Genomic DNA, 21,434 nt, shown 5'->3' on the forward strand with positions numbered 1-21,434 from the left:
TCTGTCTCTCTCTCTGTCTCTCTCTCTGTCTCTCTCTCTGTCTCTCTAATAGCAACTGAGCATGTGTGTAAGAGCACATGGAACTGAAACCTGAGGCACTCAGGTCCCAGAAGATATCCTCCCTCTTGTCTTACATACACAGCTGGGTATGACAAAGCTGGTCACTGTTCATTTACCTGAGTGTAGACCTGATCTTATAACAGCCATTGCAACCAAATATCAGAGACACCCCCACAGAAAGGTGCGGCTGCCACAGTCCTCCTGATGGATGGTTCCAGAACAGCGTGTCTGGATAAGTTGGTGTCTCTGTTTTTCTGATGGAAGAAAATGCATTTGTCCATAATGGTCATGGATAGATGGAATGTTAATGTACTTTACCTGTATTCTGTTATGTAAACCTTAGCGCACAAATGTCCAGCCTCTCTGTTTGTCACTGGTGCCAACAGCAGTGAATAATTTTTTTTGTTGGCTCTTTGAAATGTAACTGAACAGAGCAATAAAGTGCGCATAAGCTGCTGATTATGTCACCAGGGATGGCCTCATAAGTCCTTCCGAGACTACCCAGTTGATGGTGGGGAAATTGGCCCCAACAAAGCAACAAGTACGCGAATACCTCCTTTTAAATGTTCTGCTTGTTTGTAACGTAACAATTTAACTTGTGGCAACGACTACTTAGCAGATCTCTCTCAGCAAACCAAGATAGCAAAGGAGTCAGGTCTAGTCACATGACAGATCATGTGATGATTAATCAGAGAGCATGTACTTGCATCTAATGTTAGTCTGAGGTCAAATCCCCAAAAACAGTTTCTTTTTGAGCTTTTGCAATCGTAGGTACCGATGTGATTCCTGGGATCAAACACCACTACCAGTGTGATTATAGTCCGAGTGCTACCCTGCATGTTAGCTCACATAATGTACACCACAAAGACTGGGTTCTTGTTGAGAAGGATGTGTTCAAGGGTTGTGAAAATCACTTTATTTATATTGCTATAATACCACAAACTTAGACAGCTTTGGTTCTGTGCTTACTGACGTTACTATGCACTACACAAGTATAACTGACTGACTGATTGCACTACGCTGATCTTATTTCGCTGAGAGTCTGATGGAAAGTGGCTGGGTAGATTTCGATGTTATGATGTCACGGACCTGTCCTAAAGGCACGGGTTTATCAGTCTGGAATCTCTGCAATAACACAAGGTCATAATTGTATCACTGTCAGGAAGCTTCTAGATTTTTAACATTTACCGTGAACACTTTTCCAAAACCAGTTGCCATGACTTCTATCCCTTGCAGACTTTCCAATTGGTCATGTATTTTTGGTTGGAAAAACATCTGGCATTGAAGTAATCCCCATGGATCTAGAGTATTTTCCAAAAGGATTTGTAGAATACCCTTTGAAAAGGGGCAGTTATTTCATTGAGACCCACTTGTCAAAACCCCAAAACTTCTGAAGACTTAGCACCTTGTAGCTAAGCCACCACATCTTCAGTTGTTGCTGGCATGCGTTGCTCTCACTAGATAGACTTGTTTAAGCACTCCGGATCTAAACAGATGCACAGTGTGCCATCCTTCTTTGGTAAAGTATTATCGACCAGATGTTTATCACAAAGCTTCCGGTACATAGTGTCGAAAATCTTAGCCTTGTTGCACCTGACGTTCACTCCTTGGTTAGTGGCTTCTCATCATTGAACAAGTATACCACTTTTTCAGGATCTTATTAATTGCATCATTATCGTGCTGTTCATGGTCTGACAAACCTTCCGAACCAGCAGTAGTGGTATAAAAGAATATTGATTGCTTATTGTTTGTATTATTAATAGATTGGATCAGAATTCATATTTGTAATTGGAATCTTGGCCATCAGAAACTGTAATTGCTGAAATGTAAAATTGCTTGCTAGTGATGTTTTAACTGAAATTGTGCACCTATGCCCTTAATGCTGCTGTTGGCATCTTTGTGATCTTTGCCATCATTGCCACTATGCAGCGCAGGGTGTGCTGTGTAAAACTAGTTCACTGCACCAATCCTTCTTTTATCTATCCTGTGTCTGGGACCTATCTAATTTTCAAAAGCAATAGATAGCCTGCTGATGAGTGTTAACTATGATAAGTGCATCTTCTGTTTAAAATCTGCATTATTGCATGTTAGCAGGGAATACAACTTGCATTACGAGTCTAGCAATAATTACCAAGGACTCTTGGGAGCTCTACAAAATATACCTGGTCTATACAAAAGGCTAGTGTAGAGCTCCTTGGTCAGAAACTTCCTAGACCCTGAACGGTGTGAGGATTGTCAGACAGTTGGGAAAATAGGATGAGATTGGTAAAAATTCTTGACATCGAGAGAAAAAGCCTGATATTCGAGCCAAGTTTTGAATGACAAGATGAGAGTCTTGTCAGTGAGCAGCAAGAGGCCCAATTGTATCCATTTGCATGTAATTATTATCTAATTTGCTTCATTGATATGCAGCTTCCCATTCTCCCATCTGCCAGATTGAAACGAAATAGTGACAGTTCTTTACAGGAGTATCAGAGCAGTGAGGTGGCGATTTAATCTCGTCACTTGCTCCTCTGGGCCTTTATCTTGGACAGCAATCACCAACATTTCAGTGTGTTCCACTGGCATTGACTGTTTGCATCCCCATCCACTGAGGTTGGCATCGGACAAGTACCAACCTTCCCACAAAATCCTGGCTCATCTCTGACAAGCTTTTTACAATTCATTCCTTCAGCTTTGTACGCTTCTTAGCATTGTAATGCTGCTGCCAGGACACTTTGTGCTATCTTGTGGGCTGGACCTGCAGCTTCTCACGTCTCACAGTACTTCTGCCTTGCCTTTGCCGTTTCGTGCAGAAACAAAGGCAGGCAGCCTGTCATGGTTGTCATCAGGGATTTATCAAGGGGTTGGACATGTTACTGTATGGCACCATGCTAGTCAGTCTGAAACCTGCACCGTGTGCCTACAGCTTAAATGGCAAACACAAGCCTGTGCTTCAGTCAAATGGCCATGCCTCAAATTATTTGCAGGGGGTGGGGGGTGATCCTCAGTCTGTCCAGTGGAGACAATCTTCACTCTTTAAGATCTGGCATCATCCACTATGAGTCCAGCTTCTTGGATATCAATCAGTTGGCCAATTTGCGGGGACAATAAGTCTGGTAGGTTGTACCTAAGATATGATTTTGAGCATATTATTATTTTAGACTGTTGCTTGAGTAGTCTGTGAGACAGCTTGCACACAATTTTGGCACTAGCTGGCAGATGTTAGTAATGAGGACTTTGTAGAGTTGACATTGTCATTTGCCATTGGCATTTCCGGTGCCTAGGTTGATGGTAGATGATCTGTCTTCTTTTGTTCCTTTTAACTTTTCTCACAGTTGATACAATAGAGTGGCTCGTTAGGCCATTTGAGAGGGCAGTTAACGACATTGCTATGGGTCTGGAATCATATAGACCAGACCAGGCAAGGATGACATCCTTCAGCTTTTAATTCCCAATTCTTATTGAATTCATACTCTACCATTTGTTATGGTGAGATTCAAACTTGGTTCCCAAAACATTCTCTGACCCTCTAGATTACTACTCCAGTAACAATAACATCGTCCATCATCTTTATTCAATTGAAAAAAATGCCAGAATTTTAACTTTGAATTTTGAGGAATTTAAATAACCTTGAATATTGAGAGAAATGATAAGGAAGTGGGGATGTGATAAAATGGCTTGGATTAGGAAGTCAGAAGATAAGGGAGACAAAGGTGAAATGGAAACACCGAGAAAAGCTGTGGAACTTGCCTGGAATGGCCATCAAAAAATATACAATTGCTCCTTCACTGTTCAGTCTATTCATGACCTATGTGGTCTATAAATGAATGTAAGGCAGGACCAATAACAGTGCATACCTCATCTGTATTGTTATCTAATCACTAGGCGCATATTGATTTCCTTAATTGGACTTTGTTTTTATTTGTTGTGGTTCAGCTTTTGGAACTGTCTCTTGGATCTGCTTTTAACTGTGCCATCTGTTTGAAACTGTTAAGCTGAAAAATTACAGGATGCAGCCTTCCCTCTGGATTAGCGAGAATGTGAACTGGTGTAAAGAAATGCAACTATTTGAAGCTGAGCTGATAATTCCCTCTGAATTGGACTTAAACTCATTCCATTTCATCAAGCTCTCAGTAGTACTCGATTAGCCAACCCTTGACATTAAAACTGTATCTTGTTGGTTGATTTTTAAAAGATATTTTCAAGTCAATCTGTTTAGAGATATTATTGCACACCCCTGGAGTAGGTAGGATTTGAACCCACGTCTCGGGCTCAGAGGTAGAAACATTAGCACAAGATCTCTCCCTTGATATTAATTTTAAAGCAAAGGTTCATATTTGAAAATGAACTCATAATAATTGTGCATGTTGTTCATTTGCATCTCTGCCCTTGTGCTCCCTCTCGAGCAATCTCACCTGTTTTGTATGTGGAGGCCTCCTCCAAAATATAGCAGATCTGAGAGAGCAGACGTCCTTCATACTGGAGATGGTCCAATCTCTAAAGCCTGCCATTAAACTGAGAGCCGATTGAGATGGCACCTTTTCTCGGTAAAATGTGGGGCAAGTGAGCCAATCACTTAAGTGGTGACTGATGGGCTTCTTGAATCATCAGGTCTCATAGCTTATATGTTTCTCCACCCTACACAGTTGGTTATACAGCAGTTCTGAAGACAAAGACCAGCAAAATGAGGTTTGTCTGTTTTATTTTTGTGTTTTGTAGGTACAAGGGGCTCAGGGGAGTTTGGATACAAGGGCAGGGGGTGGATTTCAGTAGCCTCCCCCACCCCATCAGTGCCCAGATAGGGGGCAAAAGGAAGCTCCGTGCCCCAGTGAGCAGGCACACTGCTGCCTGTTCCCAATCAGGAATGCGGTCATTTCTATCATCTGCTAGCAAGGCTATTGATCAGACCAGTGGCCGGTCATGTGGCTTATTGACTGCTTAAGTCCTTTAATTGTTAACAGGTCAAGAAGGCTGACCTTGGGGTTTCCTGCCCAAATTTTAATTGCTGAGGTGGAGGGAAAGGGGCAGAATCTCACTGGGGGCAACTTATCTGATAATTTGCCCCTTTCTCCCAATCCAAAGCTGGTGAAAGTCCCACCTTTCTCCTCTTCTTCTCTTTTCTATAGCCCACCTGCCCACCCAGAAAAAGAAAAATCTGCTGTCTTCATTCAACATAAGAAATCACATGACTCTATCTGAAGAAGAGGACGGAGCTTTCTTGCTCTGTTGGTGAGCATTTAATCCTACATGTACAGTGTGGCACATTGCTGCACTTGTGAACTTGCTGTGTGAATGTTGGCTGCCTCATTCACCTCTTCTTCTTTTTACACTTCAGAAGTTTTTAGTTGGATGTGAAATGTTTTGGGATGTATGCTAAAAAGTGTTGCATCAATGCAAGTTTATTTTGTTTTGATACAAATAAAACTAGGGCTCGGAGTTCAGTAATTGTGCCAGGATTTTGAGTAATGAACTCAGCAGTCATGAATCTCGTAGGGAGGTTGTTGGATTATTTCCTGTTGGAGATGGTCATTTCCTGGCACTTGTGTGGAATGAATGTTACTTGTCACTTCTCAGCACAAGGCTGAATGTGGGCCAGGTCTTGTTATACATGAAGACTGTTTCAGCATCTGAGGAGTCATCAATAGTGTTACACATTGTGAAAGGCCCCACCTCTGACCTATTATGAAGATGGTTGAGCGTAGGACACTGCCCTGAGGAACTCCTGCAGAGATGGCTCAGGACTGAGATGATTGATCACCATTCACCAAACCATGTTCCTTTCTACTTGGCATAACTCCAACCAGTGAAGATGTCTTTTCTTCCCAATTTCTGTGGACTTGACTTTTGCTAGGACTCTTTAATGACATTCTTGGTAAAATGCTGCCTTTACATCAGGGCAAACATGTCTCGTAGAAAAACAGAAATTGCTGGAAAAGCTCATCAGGTCTGGCAGCATCTGTGGAGAGAAACCAGTTAATGTTCTGGGTCCAGTAACCCATTGCCTGGTGCATGGCTAGGTAATCAGCTGGTCCTGGAGCACAAGTCTTCAATATATTGCTGGATTGTTGTCAGCGCCCAAAGCCTTTGCATTATCCAGTACTGTGAGCCATTTCTTGATATAATGTGGAGTGAATTGAATTGGCTGAAGTCTGGTATCCGTGATGGCTTGTAGAGGGGGGAGATGCATAAAGTGTAGTGAGTGTTACAACATAGAAACCAGTTTGCTATCAGCTCCCATGACAGTGAGATGATAGTGATTTTAATAATTTGTTTGAGTGATGTTTTGAAGAGCAAGTGTTGTAACAGCATTCACAATAATCATTTGTACGTAGAATTGGCATGGGAGTAACGAGTTATGCTCAATCATAAATGAAACCCATATAGATCAGTGATCTGGAATAAGACTTTGCTGAGACAATTTGAGAAGCTTTTCTTCTGCAGTCCTTCTGGATCAATGATGACTTTCTTTCACCACTGTATTGTTGGTTTTGAGGTGACTAAATCATCTAATAATGGATCCATAAACTCTGGAGCTGGCTGCCCAAGAAACATTTTGTATTCCTGATAATTAGCCCAAGACTTGCAGTAAAGACTTGGGAAAAGTGATCTCAGTAGAATTTCACATTGAGTGAGATATGGTTAAATTGGAATCTAGGATCATAAAACCCAAAACCATTTATTCTGGTATGAGCGGTTAATTGGCTCAGATAGATTGGGAAACTATTTAATCAGAAATGGTACCTGATAAATAGAGATATTTAGGGAAATCGATAATACATGATAACTATACATCATCTTGAGGAATGAACTCTGGAGGAAAATTGCTTAACAAGTTGGAGATATTAGTTTAAAGGAACAAGTTACGACTGCCAAAAAGCACATCATGCTTGAGGATTGGCGAAAAACTTAGTTTTCAGCAAAGTTGACAAAGGAATTGACGGAGAGGAAAAATCAGAAAGATGAGAGTAAACTAGCCAGAGCACAAAAAATGGTTTGTAAAAGTTTTGGTAGTCACATAGAAGGAGACAGATTAGAGGCTGCCAATGAAAGCAAACTACTGTGACTGCTGGAAATCTGAAACAAATGTGGGAAGTGCTGGAGAAACTCAGCAGGTCTGGTATCATCTCTAGAGAGAAAAAAAAAGTTAACGTTTCAATTTCAATATGCCAACTTCTTCAAAACTAGACTCTGTAAATATGGGTTCCTTACAGGAAGAGACAAGGGAAGTGTCATGTGATGTACTTTTGTTTTTACAAACATTCTGGACACAGTGAGAACAAAGATTTTGGTGAAAGCGAGAGGGTTTTAAAATAAGTTGAGGTTTCTGAAGAAGACTCCTATTTGGCTCATCATTCTCTCTTCCTCGTCTGTCTCTCTCCTCTCTCTTCCTCTTCTCTCTGTCTGTTTCTCTCCTGCTCTCTCTCACTCTCTCTGTCTCTCTCTTGTGCTTGCTCTCTCTCTCTCGCTCCCTCTCCTCTCTCTCTTTCTCTTTCCCTCCTGTGCTATTCCTCTTGTGCTGTCTCTTTTCCCCCACCCCACGTCCCCAGATGTTTTTAGTCCTGCTGAGGTTTTCCTATGAGTAGTTTTTATTTCAGATTTCCAGCACCAGCAGTATTTGCTTTTATTAAAATAAGTTAGCATTAGTCAGTCATGACGTTGGAGTAAATGTTGATAAATTGTTCCAATTTGATGACCTGTGTCATAGATAGTTTCAAATGTTGGCTCCAGTAATGGTGAATGCATCGCTTTTGATCTTCCAGAATAGCCTAGATTTTCAGATTGATCCTCATGGAGTGAATGGTAGCAGACATCTTGATTCGTTGCTGTATCAAGATACAGTGAGAAGTGTTGTTTTGCATGCTCTCCAGGCAGATCGTACCATACGAACTGTACCAGGGTAACAGAGTGCAGAACACAGTGTTACAGCTGCTGAAAAGGTGCAGAGAGAGAGAGATCAACATTAACATTTTGAGAGGTCCATTCAAAAGTCTGATATCAACGGGGAAGAAGCTGTCCTTGATTCTGTTCATAGGTGTATTCAAACTTTTATATCTTCTGCCCAACAGAAGAGGATAGAAGAGAGTATAACCATGGTGGGAGGGGTCTTCGATTATGTTGGCTGCTTTCCCAAGGCAGCAGGAAATATAGGTGGAGTCAATGGATGGGAGGCTGGCTTGTGTGACAGACTAGGCTATTTTCACGACTCTTTGTAGCTTCTTACGGTCTTGGGAAGAGCAGTTGCCATACCAAACCATGATGCATTCAGATAGGTTTCTTTCTATGGTGCATCTGTAAAACTTGGTAAAAGTCCTCATGAACATGCTGAAATTGCTTAGCCTCCTGAGGGAGTAGACATGTTATTGTGCTTTATTGATCATCGTGTCAACATAGGTGGACCAGGACGGATTGTGGGTGATCATCTCTCTCAGGAACTTGACGTTCTTGACCATCTCCAGCATTGATGCAGACAGGGGCATGCCCTGGACTCTGCTTCCTGACGTCAATGACCAGCTCTTTCGTTTTGCTGACCTTGATGGAGAGATTGTCTTTAAACTATGCCACTAAGCATTCAATCTCTTTCTTATATTCTGTCTAGTCATTATTAGAGATCCAATCTACAACGGTAGCGTCATCAGCAAACTCGTAAATGGAGTTGTGGTGGAATTTGGTCACACAGTCTTGAGTGTATAAGGAGTACAGTAGGGGCCTGAGTATGCAGCCTTGCAGGGCTCCGGTGTTGGGGATTATGGTGGAGGAGGTGTTGTTGTCTATTTTTACTGATTGCGGTCTATGGGTCAGGAAGATCCAGTTACAGAGTGGGGAGCAGAGACCTGGGTCTCAGAGTTTAGAGATAAGTTTACTTGGAATTATGGTGTGGAAGGCAGAGCTGTAATCAATAACTAGGAGCCTGATGTAGGTATCCTTGTTATCCAGATGTTCCAGAGATGAGTATTAGGCCAGGGAGATGACGTCTGCCATGGACCTGTTGTGTCAGTAGGCGAATTGCAAAGGATCAAGGCAGTTTGGCAGGCTGGAGGTGATGTGAGCTATGAATAACGACTCAAAGCACCTCATGGTTATGACGGTCAGACCCCCCAGGCGATAGTCATTGAGGCATGCATCATGAGTTTTCTTTGGCACCAGGGTGATGGTGGTCTTCTCAAAGCAGGTGGGGACTTCAGATGGTAGGAAGGATAGGATCTGTGTGCACGAGCATGGACTCCATCTGGGCCAGTTGCTTTCCATGGGTTCTCTCTCAAGAAGGTTGATCTAATGTCTGCAGTGGTGACCGTGGGTACTGGTGCACCTGAGGCTGTTGGGATAGGTGACACTGTTTCACTGAGCTTCTGTTCAAAGCAAGCGTACAATGCATTGAGCTCGTTGGGTAGGGATGTACTGTTGCCTGTGATTCTGTTCAATTTCGCTTTGTAGCCTGTTATGTCATAAAAGTCTTTCTGCAAAGTCAGGACGCAATGCGGGACAATGTAAAACAGTCGCTCGTAAGCACAGGAAATGTTTGTATGTTGGATATTTAAAATTACACCCTGTATGGGATTGTATTTGTAAATCAGACTTTCGTAAATCAGGGACCCCTTGTATTACTATTTAGAGGCTGTAGCTATCACATTTAATGACTGGAAAGCCAGTGGGTATAACTATTTGGATTGGGCTCACTTGAAGTTATTTGCCTGGATTAATAAACTGAACACAGAATAGGAGTAAATAGGTCACCATTTTGGATCAGCAAACTGTAACCATCATGGGATATCCAACAGTAGTGCTTGGAGATAGTAGGAACTGCAGATGCTGGAGAATCTGAGATAACAAGGTGTAGAGCTGGATGAACACAGCAGGCCAAGCAGCATCAGAGGAGCAGGAAGACTGACGTTTTGGGCCTTGACCCTTCTTCAGAAATGGTAAACCCATTTCTGAAGAAGGGTCTAGGCCCGAAACGTCAGCCTTCCTGCTCCAGTAGTGCTTGGAACTTGCTTATTTACAAATTATATCAATTTGTCTGGATGTCAGGATGGTGCAATATATTCAGATTTGTTGACCTACAAAGCAAGAAGGCCAGTTAAGTTTGGGAGGAGCATTTGAAAAGGCTGTAAAGGAGTGGTGATGGGTTAAGTGTATGGACTAGAGCATGACAGATGGAATACGATGAGGAGTTGTCCAGATTAGTCAGAAAAGTAAAAGAAAAATCAGAATTTTTTTTATTGGTGAGAGCCTAAGAAATGTTCACAATTCAGACTGAAGTGCTCTTGTTCACGAATCTCAAAGTTAACGTACACATGTAGGAAGCAACTAGGAAAGGAGGTGTTGTTAGCCTTTATTACAAAATGATTGGAGTATAAGTAAAGAGCTCTAATTATGATTTTATATAAGGCCTTGATGAGCCCACACCTGGAAGATTGTGTACAGTTTTGATCTCCTTAAATAAGGACAGATATACTTGGCTCTAGGGAACCTTTTCAACTGCCTAAAAGATCAATTTTTACATGGGAAGAATTGTCCTATGAGATGAGGTTGAAAACATCAGGCATGTGTTCCCTAATGTTTAGAAGAACATGGGGAGATCTCATCGAAACTTATATAATTCTTAAAGGAAATAAGGAGTAGGTGCTAGAAGGAAACATTGGTGGGATGTTTGATCGATGTGTTTGTTGTCAAATATGAGGCTGACCATTTAAGAGTAAGATGAGGAGAAATCTCTTCACGCCCAAGGAGTTATGCATATTTGGACTGCTCTATTCCAGAGAGCCACATTTGCTTACTTGGAGATTGATAGATGTTTAGATTTTAAGTGGGCACGGATAGTGAGAGAAGGTAGAACTGGGGTAAGAGAATAGCCAGAAACTTACTGAATTGTATAGCAGTATCAACAACTTCAGTGGCCATGTCCTGCTTTTATTTCCTCAGTTTGTATGATTGATTGAAACAATGGCCTGAAATCTTATATATCCGCATGAGAGAACAAATAGGACTTGACTGCTCACCTGAAGAACAGAATTTCTGAGAGTACTGCACTCCCTCAGTTTCATGCTGAACTGTGGCTCTCTAAGTAAAGCTTCACTTTGGACTTGAAGGTGAGAATGCAATCCATGACCAGAGTTGATCAAAACCTCAGAATGTATTTGATAAACTGCATTAATCTAGGAAAAAAATCGATTGCTTTACCATTGGTGAAGCTCCTACTGTCAACAGATGTGGAGCTGGAAAAGCACAGCAGGTCAGACAGCATCTGAGGAGCAGGAAAGTCAAAAGTTTGGGCCGAAACCCTTCATCAGGACACAGTCCTCGGATGCCGTCTGATCAGCTGTGCTTTTCCAGCTCCACATTTACTGACTCTAGCTTCCAGCATCTGTAGTCCTTACTGTCTCCTAATGTCAACAGTCTGGTGTCTGGCCGAAAACTGAGTTGGACTCGTTGTATAAATACAGTGGCTACAAGAACTGGCCAAAGGCTGTAAATTATGTGGTGAGTAACTTGCCTTCTGTCTGTTTAATTCCTTTCCACCATCTTTACAAGTCAGAAGTAAAATGAACTATTACACTTTCCACGATGGGTGCAACTCCATTGACACTCAAAGTTTGACACCATCTGGAACTTGACCATCCATTATTTTCAAAATTCAGCCCTTCACCACCACTGCACAGTGGCAGCTGTGTGTGAGCGGGACTACAGAAACTCATCCAAACTCCTTCAGAAACACCTTCTAAAGCCCGTGACCTTTACCATCTAGAAGGATAATGGCAGCAGATGCATGGGAATACCACCACCTGCAAGTTCTCCTCCAAGCCACTGGCCATCCTGACGTGATAATATATTGCAGTTCCATCACTGCATGAAAGTCCCATAACTTCCTTTGTATCAGCACCGTGGGTATATCTGCTGTCCCGAGGACTGCCTTGGTTCAAACAGGCAGTTCACCATCTCCTTCGTTGTCCTCCTTTTAATTAACGTTCAATAATATTTAGAAGTCAAATTAAATTCTGGTTGAAATGATAATGAATGAAGGTAAATTCATGTCCTAGTTGAACATTTATTTTTGATTTACTTGTAAAAAGTGATCAGGCATAATTTTCTACTGTGCTAATTGTACGCAACAGATAAGGAGATTTGTCCACCTGAAGTGTTATCTGGTACAGTTGGCAAAAAAAATTCTAAATCTGCATGTCCTGAGCTGGTGGACAAATGAATGACCTTTTGACAGACGATGAAGAGGGATTCTGTGATATGGCTACCTTCTTACCACATCAAACATCTATCTCAACACTTTGCAAAACTGAGGTAATGAGTAGCACTAAAAGGCTGTGCAAGCTGCAGCAAATTGATCCACAAATTTTTACAAGACATCTTAAGTGCTCCAGGTATCACCTTACTTATCACCAAAGAAATGATCAATTGGTTTTCTAAGGCCTCAGCTTACATCTTCATGATTTATGCCCATGTTTTCAAGCAATTTCTTGTTAAGTGGCCTATTAATTTTGATTAATAGTTTCTTTGAAATAAGTATCTTTCACAGCTAGTTAATTCACTTTTTTGACATATAATGAGAAAAAAGAACATGCCATTTATGAAATCTTTTCGCCCTGAGTATAGTATACAATTGTTCTTCCTTTGTTCAATTTTTGAGCCTGTTGACTCTTCTCTGTTCTCTGTGCTGTTAATTGAGACCAGATGTGGAGACAGAGGGGCAGAAATTAAGCTGTAAGCATACAAACAGAGACTTCTAAAAGAGCATTAAGTAAAGCACCTGTTCAGACATAGAAACAAATGTGTCATCTCCGTATATCAATAGGACATCAAACACATCACTGAATACTTTGTTTTATATCAGAAGCATAATATTTAAATGTTTCAGATGGAAATGGCTGACTGAACTAAAGTGAAGCATTTCCCCTTCGCAGCGTCTTCAAAGTAATTTGTCGTTTAAATATAACCTCAGAATTGCTGTTATCACTGTGGGAGAAATAACCGCCCTGAAAATACAAAAGAGTGTAAACGTCACAATTTGTTGCTAAGTATAGTCAGGCCATTGACGTAGCAGTGTTAGTGATGGGTTATCTTCAGTGCTGCTGGTGCACCTGAATAAAAGCACAAAGGTCTTTGTGCACTGCCAGTCATTTAAATAAAGCAGCTGCAACTGATGTGAAAACTTCTGATCTTTGCGAGAATGGGGGCGTTTTGGAATGAGGAATAATTGCCTTTTGCATTTCCACCTTTTTATAAGTAGATTTTTTGTTCTGGAGTAGGATGTGCAATTTAGTGCTTTTCATGGTACATTCTTTCCTAGTTTTGGCAACCAGGTGTGACGTAAGGATAATATGGACACTCTCATGATTTACACGTTTCCCTCTAAACTACACAACACCCTGATATGGGATTATATTACCTTCCCTTCGCTGTTGGTGGGTCAAAACCCTTGAACTTCCTTCCTTCCTAAAAACAGCATACTCCAGGACTGTAGCTGTTCAAAACGACAGCTCACTGCTACCATCTTGTGCAATTAGGGATGGGTGATAACTGTCAGTCAGACCCACACCCCTGAAAAAAAATTAAACATATAGGTAATCACGGGGAAAGTACCTGATTTAAGATTGTGCGACCAGTCTGGTCCCTATGATCTCATGGCCTTCTGAATGAGATTTTTACATCAGTACCAGTGTAGAGCTTAGTGTTCATGCTCCTAAAGAACTGAGTAGAGATTACCGAAACGCACTGTGTTTTGTGAAAATTCCTAACCAGTAGCAAAGGCATGTTTCTGGGCTCCACTGAAACCAAGCTTCTATAAAAATGTGCTGTGTTTTGCTCCCTCAAACGAATGCTCCTGTTCTGAATGATAGTAACTGACCGTTCAGCTGCTGAAGCATTTCATCTTCACGTATGAGAATTAAACATGACCCTGTGATACTTAAGTTTAAACACTTAATACACACTTTTTCATTTCTCACAACAAAAATTGATCTTTAAAAGTCATTAATTTTGGCGTGGTTGCCAACAGTTGCGCAGTTTGATTTTTTTTGTCTTCAGAACAATTCCATTCTGTTCAATGGTACACAGTTGATGTAATTTAACCCTTGTGTTCATACTGGCAACAGTTTAAAGCAGCCAGATTTCAGTTAGTAACTGCTAGCTTTTGTATGTAATATCGAATTTCTCCCAACTAGGTTATTACAAAATTAAGATTGTAAATCGCATTAGTGCATTTTACCTTTAAAAAGAACATCACAGAGTCATAGAGCTGTACAGCACGGAAACAGATCTTTCGGTCCAACTCGACCAGATATCCTAAATTAATCTAGTCCCATTTGCCAGCATTTGGCCCATATGCCCCTAAACCCTTCCTATTCATGTACCCATCCAGATGCCTTTTAAATGTAGCAGCCGCCACCTCTTCCTCTCGCTGTCATTCCATACATGCACCAATCTTAGTGTGAAAAAGTTGCCCCTTAGGTTCCTTTTCACTCTTGCCCCTCTCACCTTTAAATCTATGCCATCTGGCTTTGGACTCCCCTACCCTGAGAAAAAGACCTTGGCTATTCACCATATCCATGCCTCTCATGGATTTATAAACCTCTATTAGGTCACCCCTCAGCTTCCAGTGCTACAGGGAAAATAGCCCGAGTGTATTCAGTCTCTCCCTATAACTCAAACCCTTTAACTCCAGCAACATCCTTGTAAATCTCCAAGTTTCTCAACATCCTTCATATAGCAGGGAGACCAGAAATGATTGCAATATGTCAAAAGTGTCCTAACCAATGTCCTGTACAGCTGCAACATGACATCCTAACGCCTATACTCAATGCACTGACCAATAAAGGCAAGTGTACCAAGTGCCACAACCTTCAGTGAATGGAATGGAACGTTATTCTAATAGGATTGATGGAGGTGGGGGTGGGGAGTACACTTACGATGTGTGATCATTGGCATAAGTGATTTGGGCTGAATGGCCTGTTTTGATTTCTGTGTAACACTACCAAGCATTAACTGTATTGCTAAAACTATTTATATCACTTGGATATTTTCCCCAGTTACCCCTTTCAGTACTTGCAAATGACACCACATCATTCAAGAACTTGTGAAATGTAATCTTCATTTATTCAAATTTGCTGGGAGCATGACTTTTCATCACAAATAAACAACACCATACTATTTCAGCCTCCCTTCCCATTGTCTCCCTGAGATATACCATTTTCACCACGCAGAGAAGAAATCCCAGGCTTCTGGAAATGCTGCCCTAATTTTGGCCACTGGGAGTGCATAGATGCACAAGCTGCCTTGTGTTTTTTTAACCCTCTCCGACAGTAGGAAACTGTAGTGATTGTAACTAGGTCAGCCAGGTGGACCCCATAGAATGAGTTCCCTGACTGGACTAGATTAACAGCCCCAATCAGGGAGCCCTGACTGACAGATATAAACAGAAATGTCAGAGGTTGTGTTCAATCTGAGAGCTAGCTCTGAGGAAGCTGGATCAGTGTCAAGGACTCTCCATGTGTAAGATAAAGGGTGACTTGTTGAATAATGGCCTGTGTGGAGTTATTTCAGAAGCGTTGCTGAACAAAACCTTGCATTTATATAAAACCTTTTAACTTGTGAAACGCCTTAGGACATTTCTTTATCAAGAATGTTACCAGAAGAAGTTTAATACTGAGGATAGAAAGTGATATTAGATGATTACCTCTTTGTCAAATAGAGGCTTTTAGGAACATTGTAGATTAAGTGTAATAGAGAAGGCTGGAAAGTAATCTAGAGCTTTGGGCTGAGAAATTTCTGGTGAGGTGATGGAAAACAGAATTATGCAGATTGTTAATTCTAACATTGAGGTGCACAAGATGGATATGGCACTACCTTTCAGCAAAAATGTGTAGGCTACAATTCTTCATGTTTTGTTTTAAAATACCTTTTAATTACAATTGAACTGATGTGATGTCATGCTTAATTTCACAGGATGCGTGCTTAAAATGCACCCCCTCAGGAATATGCAATCAATCCAAATAAACACCTTTTTAATTACTTTTGTGAACCAGCTGAGACACCAGCTATAGGCTGAGCTATGTGATGTTGGAACACTCTTGTGAATACTTCCTTTGACAGTTACAAATTGTCAGAAAATCATGATGGCTTTTTTTTTCCCCTTCAGAGTCGATTTCAAAACCTGACAGCAGCAGTGAAACTATGTTTGAAAAACTTCAGGTTTCCGCATCTGAAATTGTGACTGGTTTAATTCAAGTCAAAAAATCCATTTAATGATAATCTTTTTGTAACTCTGTATAACTTAAGTAGATGTCACTTCTTGACTATGTCTGTGTGGAAAAACGAGCAAAATTAATTTGAAGCTCTGGAAGATGAGAAAGAAAGAACATTCTTGGGATTTAAATTATGGTTTAGAACCTTCCTTTCGAACTGTAATAGAAATATACTTCCATGCAGTAAGTGTAGTCCTTACAGTCTGAGACCAGTGTTGTAAAGATCTATACATACATACATGGAGGAATGAGTTTAGCTCAGCTGGCTGGACAGTTGGTTTGTGAAACCATGTGATGCCAAAAGAATGTGTTCAATCTCCACACTGGCTGAGGTTATCATGAAGGACCCTTTTTCTCAACCATTCCCCTTGCCTGAGGCATTGTGGCCCTCAGGCTAATTCACCACCAGTTGCCTCTCTCTAATGAGAGAGCAGCCCTATCGTCTGGTAAGTCTTATCACGACACAACAACATACATACATGTGCACTCACTTTCAGAAACAGATACACAGACAGACAGAAAGTAGAGTCAGTTAAGTTATATTATGGGGTCTGTGGTTTTATGTAGCTAAATACACTGTACTTTTCAGGCAAATTCTTGAAGTCATCCTGTAATTTATTGCCAGCAACGTGCCAATCTTTCAATTAGTTTTCATGGGGATTGCAATAGAACCTACAGCAAAGTACTTTGGGCTGGGATTGAGCTAGGCACACATTTACTTGACATCTCTGCATTTTTCATAATTTGAAGAGTATTTGGAGGGGGGAGCTTTTGGGTTTTTTTCCCAAAAATGGTAATTGGGCAAAATCTAAACCGCCTAAATATTTTCTGTTAACTCACTGGGAAGTGAATTTCAATTGGAGCACTTTTACAAGACTTTGACAGAACAGTGTAGAAACTATAGAAATGTGAAAAGAAAGTGAAATGCTTTGAACTACCTGAGAAAATCCTAGTGGTTGACAAGTGCTATTCAGTTTAATGAATTGGATTTATTTTGTGAGGACCCCAATTTTCATGTTACATAGAGGCATTGTACATGGTGAAAGAAGACATGAGAGGGAACCCATTCAGTAGAATATCACAATGCTAGGTCCATGTACCTGTGTATATTATGACTAATCATGAAAAATATGCTCTGCAAGCTCTTGATATGTACGGTATGAATTACAAATCTGTGGTGCTCCCTGTAAGTGCATCGACAACCAAGCTGTATCACTGATGAAGCATTGTCAGTTCCTCTCAAGCTTGTGTTCAGTTGTTCAATATTTTTTCTGAAAGAAAATGATTTTTCTGAAGAAATGGAAATTTTCAGTTCAAAGCATTTCACTTTCTTTTCACATTTCTATAGTTTCTACACTGTTCTGTCAAAGTCTTGTAAAAATGCACCAACTGAAACCATTTTCTGAAGAAGGGTCTAGGCCCGAAACGTCAGCCTTCCTGCTCCTCTGATGCTGCTTGGCCTGCTGTGTTCATCCAGCTCTGCACCTTGTTATCTCAAGATTCTCCAGCATCAGCAGTTCCTACATCTCTAAAGGCAACCTCTTCTTTTCATCTGTTTCATTATTAGCTTTTGTTAGGGATGTAGCGATGCTTTTTGTGAAAGGTTGTAAATAGAACTACTCTATCCAGATGCATCTAACATTAGATCCATTTCACCAGTGGTCTACCAGAGTTCAACCTCATGCTGTTCAGTGACTTGCCCTGCTAATCACTAATTTTGCCACAAATATAATTTTGGAAGACTGCAGTATCTTCTGTCCTTTTTAATTTTAAAATAGTACTATGTATGTAGTAAAATATAAATGGGAACAATGTTATCTGTCAAAGTGAACATGTTTTGATTTAACTATCAGCTTATGTGGTTACCATGTAGTGTTTCCTCAGCTAAATTATGGATTGGGCAATCCTCTCCATTTTTAAATTTGGACCGAGGGTAGTACCAATGGTTAGCATACAATTCACCAATCTGTCATGTGACAAGTTGTTTGTTTTTATTTAAAAATCTTCCTTTTTGTTTAAAAGAAAAGTTGTCTCAGTTCTAATGACCTGTTAGTGATTAACCTGAGACAAAATGTCATGGTTCACATGTGAACAGACTGTTAAGTCAGCATCACTGAGTGTGAGCCCATCCAAAATGAGTTTTCAAGGAAAGAAACATAGGAGTAGGAGTAAAGCATTTGGTCCTTTTAGCCTGATCCAAGATTCAACAAGATCGTGGTTGATCTGTGATTTAAGTTCATTTCTGTGTCTTTATCCTGTGACCTCTCATACCTCATCGTGTCACGCAAAATCACTGTTTAAAAACAAATCAGAGCCATGTTTAATTTCCGCTGACCCCACCCTGTCTTTACTAATTTTAATGCCTCTGCTGTTCTGCCAACTGAATAAAATTTGTAGATCAATCCCAAAATCTTCTGCCTGAGTCCAGCCACGCATGCTTGGGCATCCCTGGAAACAGTTGTTACAAAGTGCATATTTTAACAGTCATTCTCGGTATGGAGAAAAATAAATTGAACATTTTTTTGAATTTAGTTGACTTGCTACATATTTTCATGACAAATTATTGGCTGACAACTGGACAGTGACCCTTTTGGACAGTGTTCTGACAAAGAAGACTAAGTACATATTGTGTTCCTCAGGATGAATTCATTTTAAAAGGATGATCTCTATATTGTTGATAAGCTTTTGTTGTTGTGCTACCTAATGACACAATGCCAGTATGATCACTGTTAAATATGATGGTGGGAATAGACTCACATGGAACTTAAGAACCAGCCTGGAATTAATGGATCGAATGGCCTGTTTCTCTGCTACAAAATAATATAGCACTTCAGTTTTGGGTTAAAGTTGTTCCAGGACAAGCAATGCTTTTTGTGTCAATTTGCTGTGGACAAACCTATTCCTCGGAAATACTATTGTGTTGAGCACAATAACAGAATATTAAATAATGACCATTATATACTCATTGCTCATCCTGCATATTTCCTGAAAGGCAATCCAGATAAAAAAATCAGAATGATTTCAATGCTGTCTCTGCAAACCATTACTGGTGGTTCTGTGCCAAATTTAACTGATTCTGAGTTCTGAAAAGTTGCAATCCTTGACTTGGTTTTAAAGCTTTACTGATCCCCAATTTTAGTTTGAAAACTTTGCATATCATGATGAAATTTTTAAAATACTGTTTTAATCACACCTATATTTTCCATGATAGTTTCATTCCAAATGCTTATCAAGCTTATACAGGTGCGGTCTGAAGATTTTGCGAAAAGCATGAAGTTAATTTTTGTTACTCTTAATTTGAGTTTTCAGAGAAAAATGTTTCTTTGTTTGCCAGCTAAAAGCTTACCTTGTAGAATTGGGTAGCCAAGAATTCTGTAGCAGTGAGACTATTTTCCCATTTTCAATTGGCACATGTTTGACCACATTTTTTCAAGTACACTTTTAACACTGATTATTAATGAGAATCATTTCTAATGCACAGAATAATTCTTTCCAATGTAAATATATGTCAGGTACGTATATACAGAAACACTTACTTTTGCTTTAAAATAGTGAAGCCTCTTTCTATTTTGTTCCTCCAACATATTAAACAAATTTTTGCAGACACAGCTGCGCGAGCAATGATTTACTTTAACAAAAGGTTGACACATTGATGTGGATGTTGAGATGTGTGTATTGTTAGGGTTACGTGTTTGTAGAGAAAGAAATAAAATGGTCCATTGTATTCAATGTGGTCCTGTGACTGAGAAACACAATGATAATGAGAACTACAATTCGTTAAACAAAAGGTCGCTGTTTACAGTAACAAATACCATCAGTTGGTCCAACCAATGAAGCTCATATTCCAGTGTTGTTGCCCCCAAGGGGGCTCCTAGGCTTTCCTTGGGAAGTGTTCAGGTCATTTGCTCTCTGATGTTCAATGGAAATAAAGAGAGCTCCCTGCAGTGGCTAAGTGGCACTGTGGAATTCACTTTAATGTTTCAGTATCATCTGTGACTCGGTTGGCATTGGACTTGCCTGAGTCAGGAGGTTGTATATTCAAGCTTCATTCTGAAGACTTGAGTACAAAAGGCAAGTTGAAATCTGTGAAGTACTGGGAGAGTATTGCATCGTTGAAGGCCTCCTTGTTATAATAAGAATTAAACTGAGGCTTTTTCTGCTGCCTCAAATGGGTAGAAAAAATATCTGATCATATTATTTGAAGAGTGGGGATGGGATACTTACTGAAAACCTGGGAGATATTTGTTCCTTAGCCAACATCACTAAAACAGACAATTTAATCATTGTCACATTGTTGTGCCTTTTCCATTGCCAAAGTATATTTTTTGTCTTGCACTCATTATGACAATTTTTTTTAGCAGTAATCAAATTCTGATCTACCAAACAAACTATCATTATCACATTACTATTTTGGGAACTTGCTGTGGACATATTGGCTGCAACATTTTCCCATTCCAGAATTATTTACATGGCTGTAAATATCACAGAATCTCTACAGTGTAGAAGTAGGCCATTTGGACAATTGGGTCCACACCAACTCTCCAAAGAGCTTTCCATCCATACCCATGCCCCTATCCTAGCCCTGTAACGCTGCATTTCCCATGGCTAATCCACCTAGCCAGCACATTCCTGGACACTATGGGCAATTTAGCACCGTCAATCCACCTAGCCTGCACATCTTTTGGACTGTGGGAGGAAACCAGAGCACCCAGAGGAAACCGCAGATGCAGGAAGAATGTGCAGATTCCACACAGACATTTGCCTGAGGGTGGAATTGAATCCAGGTCCCTGGTGCTGTGAGGCAGCAGTGCTTACCACTGAGCCACCTACAATTCCTTGGGGTGATCTGAAGTTATCAAAGACACTGAAAAAATGAAAGTCTGTCTGTTCTTTTGTCAGTTGTCTCCAATGTATAAATACCCAACATATAAAGTAACAGAAAAGAAAAGATTGCATATGCATATTGTGTCTGTGACCAGGCATCCTAAAATGCTTTACAACCAATGAAGTACTTCTGAAGTATAGTCTCTGCTGTAATGCAAAAATCACAGCAAATTCTCATGAACTGCACTATGATAATGACCAAACAATCTGTTTTTGTGATGTAAATCGGAGAGAGATATTGGTCAGGACACTGGGGAT

The 21,434-nt window shown here is 40.4% G+C and overlaps 1 protein-coding gene across 2 annotated transcripts in view; it reads left to right on the forward strand.

Moving 5' to 3' along the window:
* Window positions 1-21,434, forward strand: part of lrrn1 (leucine rich repeat neuronal 1) — a 42,058-nt gene that overhangs the window by 12,547 nt on the left and 8,077 nt on the right. The window contains exon 1 of one of the 2 annotated variants that reach the window (XM_048606443.1): window positions 11,028-11,129. The exons of the other annotated variant lie outside the window; for it this stretch is intronic. The gene's annotated coding sequence lies outside the window, so the exon portion shown is untranslated. Of the gene's footprint in view, window positions 1-11,027; window positions 11,130-21,434 lie in introns of those variants that run through there. 2 annotated transcript variants of the gene reach the window in all.

The sequence above is a fragment of the Rhincodon typus genome, chromosome 16 (genome assembly GCF_021869965.1).
Source record: "Rhincodon typus isolate 14 chromosome 16, sRhiTyp1.1, whole genome shotgun sequence".
Lineage (NCBI taxonomy): Eukaryota > Metazoa > Chordata > Chondrichthyes > Orectolobiformes > Rhincodontidae > Rhincodon > Rhincodon typus.